Raw genomic sequence first — 14469 nt, 5'->3', positions numbered from 1 at the left:
ATGGATGTCTCCTCCTTTGTAACCGACCTTGTGTAACCCTAACCCTCTTCGGTGTCTATATAAACCGAAGGTTTTTAGTCCGTAGGACAACAACCATAACATACAATCATACCATAGGCTAGCTTCTAGGGTTTAGCCTCTCTGATCTCGTGGTAGATCTACTCTTGTACTACCCATATCATCAATATTAATCAAGCAGGACGTAGGGTTTTACCTCCATCAAGAGGGCCCGAACCTGGATAAAACATCGTGTCCCCTGCCTCCTGTTACCATCCGGCCTAGACGCACAGTTCGGGACCCCGTACCCGAGATCCGCCGGTTTTGACATCGACATTGGTGCTTTCATTGAGAGTTCCTCTGTGTCGTCACCGTTAGGCTTGATGGCTCCTACAATCATCGACGGCGATGCGGTCCAGGGTGAGACTTTTCTCCCCGAACAGATCTTCGTATTCGGCGGCTTTGCACTGCGGGCTAATTCGATTGGCCATCTGGAGCAGATTGAAAGCTACGCCCCTGGCCATCAGGTCAGATTTGGAAGTTTGAACTACACGGCCGACGTCCACGGAGACTTCATCTTCGACGGATTCGAGCCACAGCCGGGCGCGCCGCACTGTCTCGATGGGTATGACCTAGCTCCGCCGCCGAACAGTGCCCCAGAGGCCGCGCCCGCATTAGCTCCGACCCTTAGCTCGGAGCCAACTGCGCCAATCGAGGGCGGGTGGCTAGACACCGCCTCAGGGGCTGCAGTCTCGACGGCGATCGAGCCAAACACCAGCATAATCCTCTGCGCAGCCCATGACTCCCAGGTGCCGGACTCTTTTTCTGACTCCGAACTGCCCGCGCCCCTGCCAATCAAATCCGATTGGGCGCCGATCATGGAATTCACCGCCATGGATATCTTTCAGCACTCGCCCTTCGGTGACATTCTGAATTCACTAAGGTCTCTCTCTTTGTCAGGAGAGCCCTGGCCGGATTATGGCCAACAGGATTGGGATGCGGACGACGAAGAAATTCGACGCCCACCCACCACCCACTTAATAGCCACTGTCGATGACTCGACAGACAAGCTCGACTTTGACTCCAAAGACATCGACGGTATGGACGGCGATGCGGGAGGCGAAGAGGAACCACCGCCCACAGGGCGCTGGACGTCCACCTCATCATATGACGTATACATGGTGGACACACCAAAAGAAGATGACGATGAGGAATGGAGGGACGCACCGAAGGCTTGTTCCCTTGAGAAGCATTCAAAGCGGCAGCGCAAGCGCCGCCCCACATCCTGCCTCGGCAGAAATAACAATCATACAGACCCATCGTTGGAGCAGGGCAAACCACTTCCGGACTATGGCAATATGGAGAATCAAACCGAACAAACTAATTCTGTCAAAGATAATAGTCCAGACGACATAACGCCGGACAGGCACCCGGAGCAGCACAATGCCCGTCAAAGGCTTGTTGCCACCGCGAGGAGTCTGAAAAAGCAGAAGCAAAGGCTCAAGGCTGTGCAAGACACACTCCAAATCAGATGGAGTAAAGTACTCAACACAGCAGCGAAGTACGGCGACAATCGCCCCACCAAGAGCTACCCAAAGCGGAAGTTGCTACCCGAATTCGATGAGGAGGCCTCAGACCCCCCACAACCAAAAATCAAAACAGCCACCTGGCCGGATAGACGACCTCATGGCCAACATCGAGCGGCAAACAACGCCACTCACAAGCCAATACATGATACACGCGAGGGCTCGCACCAAAAGGACGGCGCAACCAAATCCATCTATGGACCACGCAAGCGCGCCCCAGCATACGATGTAACACAACAAACATCCGACCAACGCGGTACACCCAGATACAGGGGTGCCGCACACCCCCTATGTTTCACCGACGAGGTGCTGGACCATGAATTTCCAGAGGGATTCAAACCCGTAAACATAGAGGCATACGACGGAACAACAGACCCTGGGGTCTGGATTGAGGACTATATCCTCCATATCCATATGGCTCGAGGAGATGATATCCACGCCATCAAGTACTTACCCCTCAAGCTCAAAGGGCCAGCTCGCCACTGGCTTAAAAGCCTCCCCGAAAACTCCATTGGAAGCTGGGAAGAGCTCAAAGACGCTTTTCGGGCAAATTTTCAAGGCACTTATGTCTGACCTCCGGACGCAGACAATTTGAGTCATATAACTCAACAGCCCGGAGAGTCATCCCAAAAACTTTGGAATAGGTTTCTTACTAAAAAGAACCAAATTGTCGACTGTCCGGACGCCTAAGCCTTGGCAGCTTTTAAGCATAGCGTCCGTGACGAATGGCTTGTCAGACACCTCAGCCAAGAAAAGTCGAGAACAATGGTAGCATTAACAAGCCTCATGACCCGCTTTTGCGCGGGTGAGGATAGCTGGCTAGCTAGATGCAGCACCAGCGACCCCAGTACATCTGAAGTTAGAGATGGAAACGGGAAATCACGGTGCAACAGCAATAACAAACGCCGGAATAAAGAAGACAGTACGAAGAGCACGGCAGTAAACGCCGGATTCAAAAGCTCTCGGCCAGGTCAGCAAAAGCCGCCCTCTAAAGGCGCCAGAGATGAACTGTCCAGCCTAAGAAAAATTCTGGACCAAATATGTCAGATCCATAGCACCCCCGGTAAACCCGCTAATCATACCCACAGAGAATGTTGGGTCTTCAAGTAGTCCGGCAAACTCAATGCTGTACACAACGGGGAGGATACACCAAGCGAAGACGAGGATGAGCCTCTCAAGCAAGACATTGGGGAACAAAAGAAATTTCCACCAGAAGTCAAAATAGTAAACGTGTTACACGTGATCAAAGGAAGAAACAAAATGGCACTCCCAGAAAAATATGCCCAAGGGCCTATCACCGCAGAGTCCTGCCACTGGTCGTCTCAACCGATCACTTTCGACCATCGTGATTACTCAGCAAGTATCCGGCGTGCAGGATGGGCTGCCCTGGTATTAGACCCAATAATTGACGGATACCACTTCACACGAGTCCTAATGGACGGTGGCAGCAGTCTAAACCTGATATACCAGGATACAATCCACGAAATGGGGATAGACCCAACAAAAATTTGCCAAAGCAATACTACCTTTAAAGGAGTAACGCTAGGCCCAGGGGCTCATTGCACGGGCTCCCTGCTACTAAAGGTTATATTCGGCTTCCCCGATAACTTCCGTAGCGAACATTTAACCTTCCACATCGCTCCGTTCCACAGTGGCTATCAAGCACTACTCGGACGTGAAGCTTTCGTTCGCTTTAATGCAATACCGCACTACGCTTCACTCACACTCAAGATGCCCGGCCCACTTGGCATCATTACAGTGAACGGAAGTATTAAGCGATCTTTGCACGCCGAAGAGAGTGCGGCTGCCTTGGCAGCCGCACACTAAAAACGACCTGACCAACTAAAGCATTTATCAGGTCGTCAAGACCTCGGACACGGTTAGACGAGTCCGGCGCAGCCATATGTAATTCATACCGGATCAATGGTCGGACCCCTATTACAAATACAAGGGGCTCAACACGTGCAGACAAAGTGGCAATTTTTACTCATCTTGAATTATACATAGTTTCTTTAAAAACTATCCTTTTGCACGACAACTTTTTCACCTAAGTTCCTCTCTTTTACAGATGATCATCGTGCTACACCCATCCAGGATACGGCACAACGGAGACATAGGCGTAGACATGCAGAAGGGACCCGCTCCAAGGATTCTTTTTAGATTAAGACCCTGCGTAAACCTTTTTTACTGTCTCTTGTTGATACATATCCACCGAATTCTCAACACAGTTGAGAAGGATGCTGACGTCTTGGCATGTGGCCACGCCAGAATAATGCACATAGCTGGACACAAGGGCCTTCTTACAAAGGGCACTATTTAGGCCCGGTTTATACCATAAATACCAAATACCTTAGGGAGTGTTCGGCGGCGCGAGTTTGGCCTTATATGCATCAGCTCCGAATCATTGTCTTTGGTCAAATGTTGGGTTTGCCCGGCTCCTGTGTTTTGGTGCCTTACGTTCCGCTTTATCGGCTAAGGTAGCACCAGGAGAACTACTGCAATTGTGCCCTGGTTCATCCGGACGAGCACCTCAGTAGAGAAAGCCGAAACTGACTGTCATGATATAGCGTGAGACTGGTCAACCACTCAATGACCTATCGGAATGTTAGAATTCCTCCTCCTTAATGAAGGGCCGTTTTCCGGCTAGGCATGAACGCACCCCGCGATCGGGAGAGTGCGGAGCCACCAGGGGCTACCTAGTAGCCCCACTGTCAAACTCATATGGCTAAGTGAAAGTGTTAAAGCATTATAGTCTGGTTGCCTCGTTCGCTATGCTATCACCTCCTTAATAGGACCAAGACGTTGGGTTAAGTGTGAACACGCGTTTTTGCGAGCACCTCCGCATTATATGCGTGGGGGTTGAAGCCGACGGCTGCATTCTTTCAGGTTATACACATGTATACATAAACGGCCGCACAGGAGGCATCATACTACTTTCAGGAAAAAGTATAAACATAGCCTTATAAAAACTTCATAAAAGCATTGTGTTTACAATGAGAATACATATCACTCAAACATAATATTTTTCGAGCATTGAGCCTCTATCAACGAGCACCCTCGAGAACCTCCTCGAAATAATGCTCGGCAGCCACTCGACCTATGGCCGAACCCTGCGCCACAACAGTGGTAGCGTCCATCTCCGCCCAGTATGCTTTAACACGGGCAAGGGCCATCCGCGAGCCTTCTATGCACGCCGACCTCTTCATCACATTAATGTGCGGCACCGCACCAAGGAACTGCTGCACTAATCTAAAATAGTTGTTCGGCTTTGACTTTTCCGGCCATAGCTGATCCACAACAGACCTCATGGCGAGTCCGGACAACCTATTCAGTTCGGCCCATTCGGCTAGCTGGTCAGTCAATGAAAGCGGACGCTCTGGAATGTGGAATTGCGACCAGAACAGCTTGTCCACTTCACGATCTGTCTAACCTTGGAAGTACTTGGCCGCATCGGCAGCGCTCGATGCCAAATCCATATACGTGTCTTTCGAACTCCACAGTCGATCCAGAGGGGCATACCGTGGATCTCCGAACTTCCTCCGTAACATGAAGGGTTTCCCAGCCGCAATATCCCCGGGTTCCCACAGCTCCTCCTTCTTCGCTCTCATAGCAGAACGGGTGTCTTTGTCCGTCGCCGTGGCCTTCTCAAGGTCCGTTGCCTTCGCTCGGTTTTCTTTTTCAAGGACCCGGCAACGGTCGGCAGTGTCTTTTAATTCTACGGCCATCTTGGCCATCTTCTCTTGGCTCTCGCAATGTGCGGCCTTCTCAGCTCTCAACTCTTCAGCCGCCTTCAAAGCAGCCGCATTACTAATCCTCGCTTGTTCCTTGGCTCGGGCAAGTTCTGCCCGCATGGTTTCCATGGTGGCAGCTCCATCTGTAGTCACAACATATTAAAGATACTGGCATCATGCTGCTCTTACTATGTGGCGTTCACCAGATAATAACACTTACCCTGTGCCTCGTCAAGCCTCTTCTTAACAAGCTCGATGTCGGCGTCCGCCGCATCCAGTTGCCATTTTAATTTTGCAAACTCACTAGTCCGGCTAGCCATCGAAGCTTCCACCACCTGCACATAGGGGCAGTCTGGTTATTGCCTGGGAATATGATCCTCTGTTCACCGCCGTTCTCGATGACAACCAGAGTCTCAGGGGCTACTATCTACACAGGGCACACCTAACATGTGTAGTACTATCACATATTATCTCACGTACCTCAAAGCCTGTCAGTAGACTCATAAAAGCTTCATGTAATCCGCTTTCGGCGGACGAGATTCTCTCCATCACCGTACTCATCAGCATACAGTGTTCTTCTAAGATGGCCGCTCGCCCCACCAACTCCCTCAGAACGTCCGACCACACACCAGACGGTGCCGGACTCTTTTGTCCGCTCTCTTCAGGAGCCGGACGCTGGGGACTTCGGGGGCCTATGGGATTATCTTCTGGCCTCACTGGATCTGGAGAGGCCCTCCGTCACGACACTTCGGGGTCGCCCGCTTCTTGGGCGGAAGAGTCCGGGGGAGGCGTTTCGCTCTCCATCATCTCTGGAAGAAGATCCCCCGAAGACGAGCTCAGCTGAGAGGGGCTAAGGCCCGAACTGTAAGATATATGCGGTGGTTATTTTCTCAGAAAAAGATAGCATACGTTTACTATTAAAGTATTTTGGATCACTTACGACTCGCTGGAGGGCTGATCCCCCCGCGGACTTTGTGCGGCAAAAGCACCCCCCGAGGCAGGACCCTCTGTGGGAGACTTCTTCTCCCGTTTGGAGGCTTCGGCTTCCAGATCCTCGGAAGCAGTCCTTTTCCTCCCCCGGTTGTCCTCCTTCGTGGAGACGCTCATTCCCTCGGTTGGAACGGGCAGCGATGGGGGCCCGCGTCCGCCCGTATTATCCGCCCGGTATCTTCCTTCAAGGGCTCCGGCCAAGGTGCAACCTTGAGCATCTTTTCCAATACCGGATTTTCCAAACCCTCAGGGAGGGGGGCCGAACACCGAATCATCTTCGCCTTTGTTAGCCAGTCCTGGTCAAAAAGCAAACTCTCAGAAATAACTTCGTGACAAATAAAAGGCGGTGTGTTCGGCTAGAGGATTTCTTACTTGTTCGGTGGTGCGGTTACTGCTCAGGCCCACGTCCTCGGTAATATCCGGACACTCTACTTGAGGTCCGAAGAATGACTTGTACATCTCCTCATGCGTCAGGCCGAGGAAACTTTGAATGGCACGTGGTCCCTCTGGGTTGAACTCCCATAGGCGAAGGGGCCGGCGTTTGCATGGCTGGACTTGACGAACCAACATAATTTGTATTACTGCAACCAAACTAAAATCTCCCTCGAAGAGATCTCGAATGCAGCTTTGCAGCATAGGCACGTCCTTGGCTGGACCCTAGCTCAGACCTCTGCTGATCCATGAAATCAATTGTGGTGGGGGGCCCGAGCGGAAAGCGGGGGCAGCCACCCACTTGGCACTTCTGGGAGCCGTGACGTAAAACCACTCCCATTGCCATAATTCGGACACTTCTGGAAAGGAACCTTTCGGCCATGGAGCTCCTGCCATCTTGCCTATTGAGGTACCTCCGCACGCTGCATGTTGCCCCCCGATCATCTTCGGCTTTACTTCAAAGATCTTGAGCCACAGGCCGAAGTGAGGGGTAACGCGGAGGAAGGCCTCACACACGACAATAAATGTCGATATGTGGAGGAAGGAGTCCGGAGCTAGATCGTGGAAATCTAGCCCGTAATAGAACATCAAAACCCTGACGAAGGGATCCAGAGTAAGGCATAGACCTCGGAGGAAGTGGGAGACGAACACGACGTTCTCGTTGGGTTCAGGAGTAGGGACGATCTGCCCTCGAGTAGGCAGCCGATGCGAAACCTCGGCGGTTAGGTATCTGGCCTCCCTCAACTTCTTAATGTCTTCTTCCGTAACGGAGGAGGACATCCATCGGTCTTGAAGGCTGGATCCGGACATGATTGAAGATCCGGAGCACCTAACATGGGCTTTGGGTGTTAGAACTCAAGGCGGGGGAAGGGTTTGATTGAGCACGAGAGGGGAAAAGCGAAGACCTTGTTCCTTTATAAATAGGGTGAATATCAAGTGTCCTCTCCGTAGCCGTTTAGGACTTGCCTATAATCTAGGAGTCCTATGCACAGTTGGGTTACCCACGACCGCATTAATGAGAATCCCGTAATAAGGGGGCATGATCTCTGCTTTGACAAGACGTGTCGAAAAACTGCCTCGCGTTATGTACGGGGCTGGTCAAAGGAAACGGTTCGAATAATCACTGGGCCATGACATAACGTCATGCTGCCAAAACAAGCCAGCAAATTAGATCTGCGAAAATATTATTCTCTCTACGGTGGAATGTGGAACTTATTTTGCAGGGTTGGACACTATCCTCGTATTCAAATTCTTCTGTGATGTATTCGGAGAAGGAACCCGCCTTGCAATGCCAAAGACAATACTGCACGCGGGACTCATCATCATTGAAGCCTGGTTCAGGGGCTGCTGAGGGAGTCCTGGATTAGGGGGTCTCCGGACAGCCAGACTATCTCCATTGGCCGGACTGTTATAATACTAAGAAGATACAAGATTGAAGACTTCGTCTCGTGTCCGGATGGGAGTCTACTTGGCATGTAAGGCAAGCTAGCAAATACGTATATGGATGTCTCCTCCTTTGTAACCGACCTTGTGTAACCCTAACCCTCTCTGGTGTCTATATAAACCGAAGGGTTTTAGTCCGTAGGACAACAACCATAACATACAATCATACCATAGGCTAGCTTCTAGGGTTTAGCCTCTCTGATCTCGTGGTAGATCTACTCTTGTACTACCCATATCATCAATATTAATCAAGCAGGACGTAGGGTTTTACCTCCATCAAGAGGGCCCGAACCTGGGTAAAACATCGTGTCCCCTGCCTCCTATTACCATCCGGCATAGACGCACAGTTCAGGACCCCCTACCCGAGATCCGCCGGTTTTGACACCGACAAAGGGCCTTGTAGTCCAGATGTGGCCTGGCGAGCCCTTGTCCGGCAGCTACTTCGGTCTGGTGAGGCGGCTGGTAGAAGCTTGCCCACGGCTTGAGGTCATCAAGCGATCCGTCTGCATCGAAGGTGCACGCAGAGCTTTTGCCCGGGCGAAGGTGCACTGGGCGAAGCTGGACGCCGTGAAGCTTGTGAAGGAGGGGCCGCCGGAGGGCAAGGAGCATCGCTGCCCCGAGAATTATTATGAGAGCATCTTGAAGGGTTCCCGCTTAGTGGCGGATGAGTGTGCCAAGGATGTAATTTTTGAATGAACATGCCCATGTGATCCTGTGATATGAAACGAGTTCTTTTGCACCATGCGATGCTTTCTGACTTTAAAATATTACCTTCTGTGCGGCCGTTTATAAAATCTGAGAGTTGGCCAGTCATTGGCTTCTGCCCCCATGTAGCTAGTACTGGGGTGTTCGGGGTAAATTTGAACACTCTTTACCCCAATTTTGGGTCCTTCAAGGGAGGTGCTCAGCGCAACGAACCAGGCAATCGGACTATAATGCTTTATCACTCTCACTTAGCCATAGAAGTCTATGATTTTAAATTTTTGGCGAAGCCCCTGGTATTCAGAGGGCCGAATTTGGGACGCTATACACGCCTAAGCCGGACAAGGCCAACTCCTCGCCCGAAGCGGAAAAAAGTCTTTAAGGACTTGAGACCTCTCGAACAGCGACCAGTCTCTCGCCTTATCATGACAGTCAGTTTTTGGCTTTCTCTACTGAGGTGCTCGTCCGGAAGAACCGGGACACAATCGCAGTAGTTCTCCCACCGCTACCTTAGCCGATATAGCGGAACGTAAGGTACCAAAGCATGGGAGGCGGGCAACCCAACATTTGACCCAAGACATGATTCGGAGCTGATGCATATAATGCTATAAGTTCGGGGTGCCGCATTGTTGGAAGTGTTCAGACTTCTTGCACCGTATTACGGGTGAACGAGAGCCCCTGGCATACTAACCGTACCCGAGCATGCAGGTGCGGAATGTCGTAAATGGACATATAAGAGAAAGAGAAAAACTTAAATAATGCAATAACAGATTAATAATATGCATTGTTATTTGAATAATACGTCGAAGCGCACTGGTACAAGTAGTGCAATAAGCGTAAAGTAGGACAATTCGAAATTTCCTATCCAAGGCAAGCTACGCAATAATAGTGAAAAGCGGGTATATCAAGTATTACTAGAGACCCCCTGGCGGTTCCTGTGTTCATCTTAGCTTCTTGCCGCCTTGGTTGTTGCTTTCGGAATGTGTCCGGCCGTCGAACTGCCGGAAAGGCCTTCCGAAGAATCAGGCCCTGAAAGAGAGAAGGAATGTCAAAGGTATACAACCCCTGGTGTGGTTAAGCCATAATGCGGGGCGTGTCCTGATTGTGCCCCCGCCTCTGTCCATGGTATTTTCAATGCGTAGTTATGTACGCGTGGCACGAATTTCGTTGCTGCACTGGGACTGGGACGGGGGCCGAATTGCTAGGCGAGCGTAGATCACGCCAGGCGATCCTGCTGCAGATTATTCCGGACGCGCTCGAAGGTGTCCGGGGGCTGTAACGCCGAATGAGTGGTCTGTCTAAATAGGCTGCTTTGTGCCTTTGCTGCAAGGGCCACAGTGTGCTCTTCCTTATGGAGCGAGCGTTCTGTGTTTCCATTTACTGTTATGACCCCGCGAGGTCCTGGCATTTTGAGCTTGAGTATGCATAATGCGGCACTGCATTGAATTTTGCAAATGCTGTCCGTCCGAGCAGTGCATGATAGCCACTATGAAACGGGACGATGTCAAAGATTAACTCTTCACTTCAGAAGTTATCCGGTGATCCGAAGACCACTTCCAGTGTGATTGAGCCTGTGCAATGGGCCTCGACACTTGGGATGACGCCTTTGAAGGTGGTTTTGCTGGGTTTGATCCTTGAGGGATCGATACCCATTTTCGCACTTTATCCTGATAAAGCAGGTTCAGGCTACTGCCGCCATCCATAAGGACTCGAGTGAGGTGAAATCTGTCGATGATGGGGTCTAGGACCAGTGCGGCGGATCCGCCATGACGGATGCTAGTGGGGTGGTCCCTGCGATCGAAGGTGATCGGGCAAGCAGACCATGGGTTGAACTTCGAGGCGACGGGCTCCATCGTGTAGACGTCCCTTAGTGCACGCTTCCGCTCACTCTTGGGAATGTGGGTTGCGTATATCATGTTAACTGTCTTCACTTGTGGGGGAAACCCCTTTTGTCCCCCTGGGTTCGGCGGCTGGGGCTCCTCCTCGTCATCGTTATGCAGCCCCTTGTCCTTGTTTTCGGCATTGAACTTGCCGGCCTGCTTGAACACCCAGCATTCTCTGTTGGTGTGATTGGTTGGCTTGTTAGGGATGCCGTGGATTTGACACGAGCGATCCAGTATGCGATCCAGACTGGACGGAGCCGGATTATTTCTTTTGAATGGCTTTTTCCGCTGACCGGATCTGGAGCCTTTGAATCTGGCATTGACTGCCGTATCTTCGGTGTTATCGCCGTTATTGCGGGGCTTTGGTCTATTACGACGCTGCCTACCGTTGACGTCTTTGGTATCCGAGGTATTCAGATTCCTTGATGTGTTGTTGCTGCGAGCCAGCCAGCTGTCCTCACCCGCGCAAAAGCAGGTCATGAGTGTTGTGAGGGCTGCCATAGATTTCGGCTTCTCCTGGCCGAGGTGGCGGGCGAGCCACTCGTCACGGATGTTATGCTTGAATGCCGCTAGGGCTTCTGCATCCGGACAGTCTATAATTTGATTTTTCTTAGTCAGGAACCGTGTCCAGAATTGTGTGGCCGATTCCCTTGGCTGCTGGGTTATGTGGCTCAAGTCATCAGCATCCGATGGCCGCACATAAGTGCCCTGGAAGTTGTGAAGAAATGCGTCTTCCAAATCCTCCCAACTGCCGATGGAATCTGCTGGCAAGCTATTCAGCCAATGCTGAGCTGGTCCTTTGAGTTTTAGTGGGAGGTACTTGATGGCATGTAGATCGTCACCGCGAGCCATGTGGATGTGAAGGAGGAAGTCCTCAATCCATAAAGCAGGATATGTTGTGCCGTCGTATGATTCGATGTTTACGGGTTTGAAACCCTCCGGGAATTCTTGATTCATAACTTCATCAGTGAAGCATAGGGGGTGTGCAGCGCCTCTGTGCCGGGCTATATCCCGACGTAGTTCGTATGAGTCTTGTCTGCTGTATTTGGCTCGGCCGGATTTACTCTTGGTGTATCTGACGCAACAATCATCATCTCGTGTGGGCGCACGTGTTCATGTCCCGTATATTGACCTTGCGACTTTTGCCTTGCTGTCCAAGATGTCTCGCAGGTCCTCTCTGTTGCCCCAGGCCTTAGTATCTTTGACTGAGTGGCGATGGGGTGCGGACTGAACTTTAGGCTAAAACGCCTCTCTGGCTCGGCCACGTAGTGGCCGGTCAGCCGCGTCGTACACTGGTGAATGAGGCTTCAATGCTTCCTCCTCGAGGTGGGGTAGCAACCTGCGTTTGGGGTAACTTTTGGACGGGTGCTCGAATTCATGCTCCTGGGCCGCAAGGACTTCGGTCCATCTGTCTGCTAGCAAGTCTTGATTAGCTTGAAGCTGTTGATGTTTCTTCTTTAGGCTACTTGCCGTGGCCATAAGCCGGCGCTTGAAGCGCTCTTGCTCGACGGGGTCCTCAGGCACGATAAACTCGTCGTCGCCGAGGCTTGCGTCATCTTTGGAGAGAGGATGTAATTGTCCTCCTCTGGTTCTCCATTTGCTGCCCGCTCTGGGGGGCTAGCTTGTTCGTCCTCTAGCTCTGCACCGTGCTGGAGGGGATTGTTGTTGTCTTCGGCGCTATCCGGAGTGTTATTATCTCCTGTGCCTGTATCACTGCTCTTGCTGTGGCGGGACTTAGAGCGGCGCTGCTGATGTCGGCGCTTGGGTTGCTTTTTGGAGGGGTCATACTCCGCTTTCTCGTCGCCATTGGATTCTTTGGGGGTGTCCACCATATATATATATATATATATATATATATATATATATATATATATATATATATGAAGAGGTGGCGGTCCAGTGCCCCGAGGGCGGTGGATCCTGTTCGTCTCCGGCTTCATCGTCCATACCGTCGAAGTCTTCGGAGCCGAAGTCAAGCATGTCGGTTAAGTCGCCGACAGTGGCTACCAAGTGGGTGGTGGGTGGGCAGCGAATTTCTTCGTCGTCCGCATCCCATTCTAGCCGGACATAGTTCGGCCAAGGTTCTCCTGACAGGGAGAGAGAGACCTTAATGAATTTAGCACATTCCCGAAGGGTGAGTGCTCAAAGATGTCCGCGGAGGTGAACTCCATGATCGGCGCCCAGTCGGATTCGACGGGCACGGATATGAGCGGCTCGGAGTCCGTGGCCGGAGACGAATCCAGTGGTTCGGCGACACGGTTATCATAAGGGGTGAAGTCAGTATCCGGATCCATCGCCACTGAGAGTGCGACCTCCATGGCGGGGTCCATCCCTCCGCTCTCGGATGGCGCGACTTGCTCCGGATTAAAGGCCGGAGTAGCTGCGGACGCGATCTCCCGAACACTGTCCGATGGCAGAGTTACGTCATGCTCGTCGTGACTGCGTGGCGCATCTGGCATGGGCTCGAATCCGTCGAAGATCAAGTCTCCGTGGATATCGGCCGTGTAGTTCAAGTTTCCAAATCTGACCTGATGGCCAGGGGCGTAGCTCTCAATCTGCTCCAGATGGCCAAGCGAATTGGCCCGCAGTGCAAAGCCGCCGAATACGAAGATCTGTCTGGGGAGGAAAACCTCACCTTGGACCACATCGCTAGCGATGATCGAAGGAGCCATCGATCCTTATGGTGACGACACAGTGGAACTCTCAATGAAAGCACCAATGCCGGTGTCAAAACCGGCGGATCTCGGGTAGGGGGTCCCGAACTTTGCGTCTAAGGCGGATAGTAACAGGAGGCAGGGGACACGATGTTTTACCTAGGTTCGGGCCCTCTTGATAGAGGTAAAACCCTACATCCTGCTTGATTGTTCTTGATGATATGAGTATTACAAGAGTAGATCTACCACGAGATCAGAGAGGCTAAACCCTAGAAGCTAGCCTATGGTATGATTGTCTGTCCTCCTATAGACTAAAAACCCTCCGATTTATATAGACACCGGAGGGGGCTAGGGTTACACAAGGTCGGTTACAAAGGAGTAGATACGCATATCCATATTTCCTAGCTTGCCTTCCACGCCAAGTAAAGTCCCATCCGGACATGAGATGAAGTCTTCAATCTTGTATTTTCATGGTCCAACAGTCCGGCCAAAGGATATAGTTCGACTGTTTGGAGACCCCCTAATCCAGGACTCCCTCACCCACCAAAAAAACAAAAAAATGAGAAAAAAGAGAGAAGGGGCAATGTTACTATCCTTTTACCACACTTGTGCTTCAGAGTAGCACCATGTTCTTCATATAGAGAGTCTCTTGAGTTATCACTTTCATATACTAGTGGGAATTTTCATTATAGAACTTGGCTTGTATATTCCGATGATGGGCTTCCTCAAACGCCTGAGGCCTTCATGAGCAAGCAAGTTGGATGCACACGCACTTAGTTTTCAGTCTGAGCTTTCATACACTTATAAGCTCTTAGTGCATCCGTTGCATGGCAATCCCTACTCACTCACATTGACATCTATTGATGGGCATCTCCATAGCCCGTTGACACGCCTAGTTGATGTGAGACTATCTTCTCCTTTTTGTCTTCCCCACAACCACCATTCTATTACACCTATAGTGCTATGTCCATGGCTCACGCTCATGTATTGCGTGAAAGTTGAAAAGGTTTGAGAACGTCAAAAGTATGAAACAATTGCTTGGATTGTCATC

The sequence above is a fragment of the Triticum dicoccoides genome, chromosome 7A (assembly GCF_002162155.2).
Source record: "Triticum dicoccoides isolate Atlit2015 ecotype Zavitan chromosome 7A, WEW_v2.0, whole genome shotgun sequence".
NCBI classification, from domain to species: Eukaryota; Viridiplantae; Streptophyta; class Magnoliopsida; order Poales; family Poaceae; genus Triticum; species Triticum dicoccoides.
Note: the sequence above shows the minus strand (reverse complement) of the source record.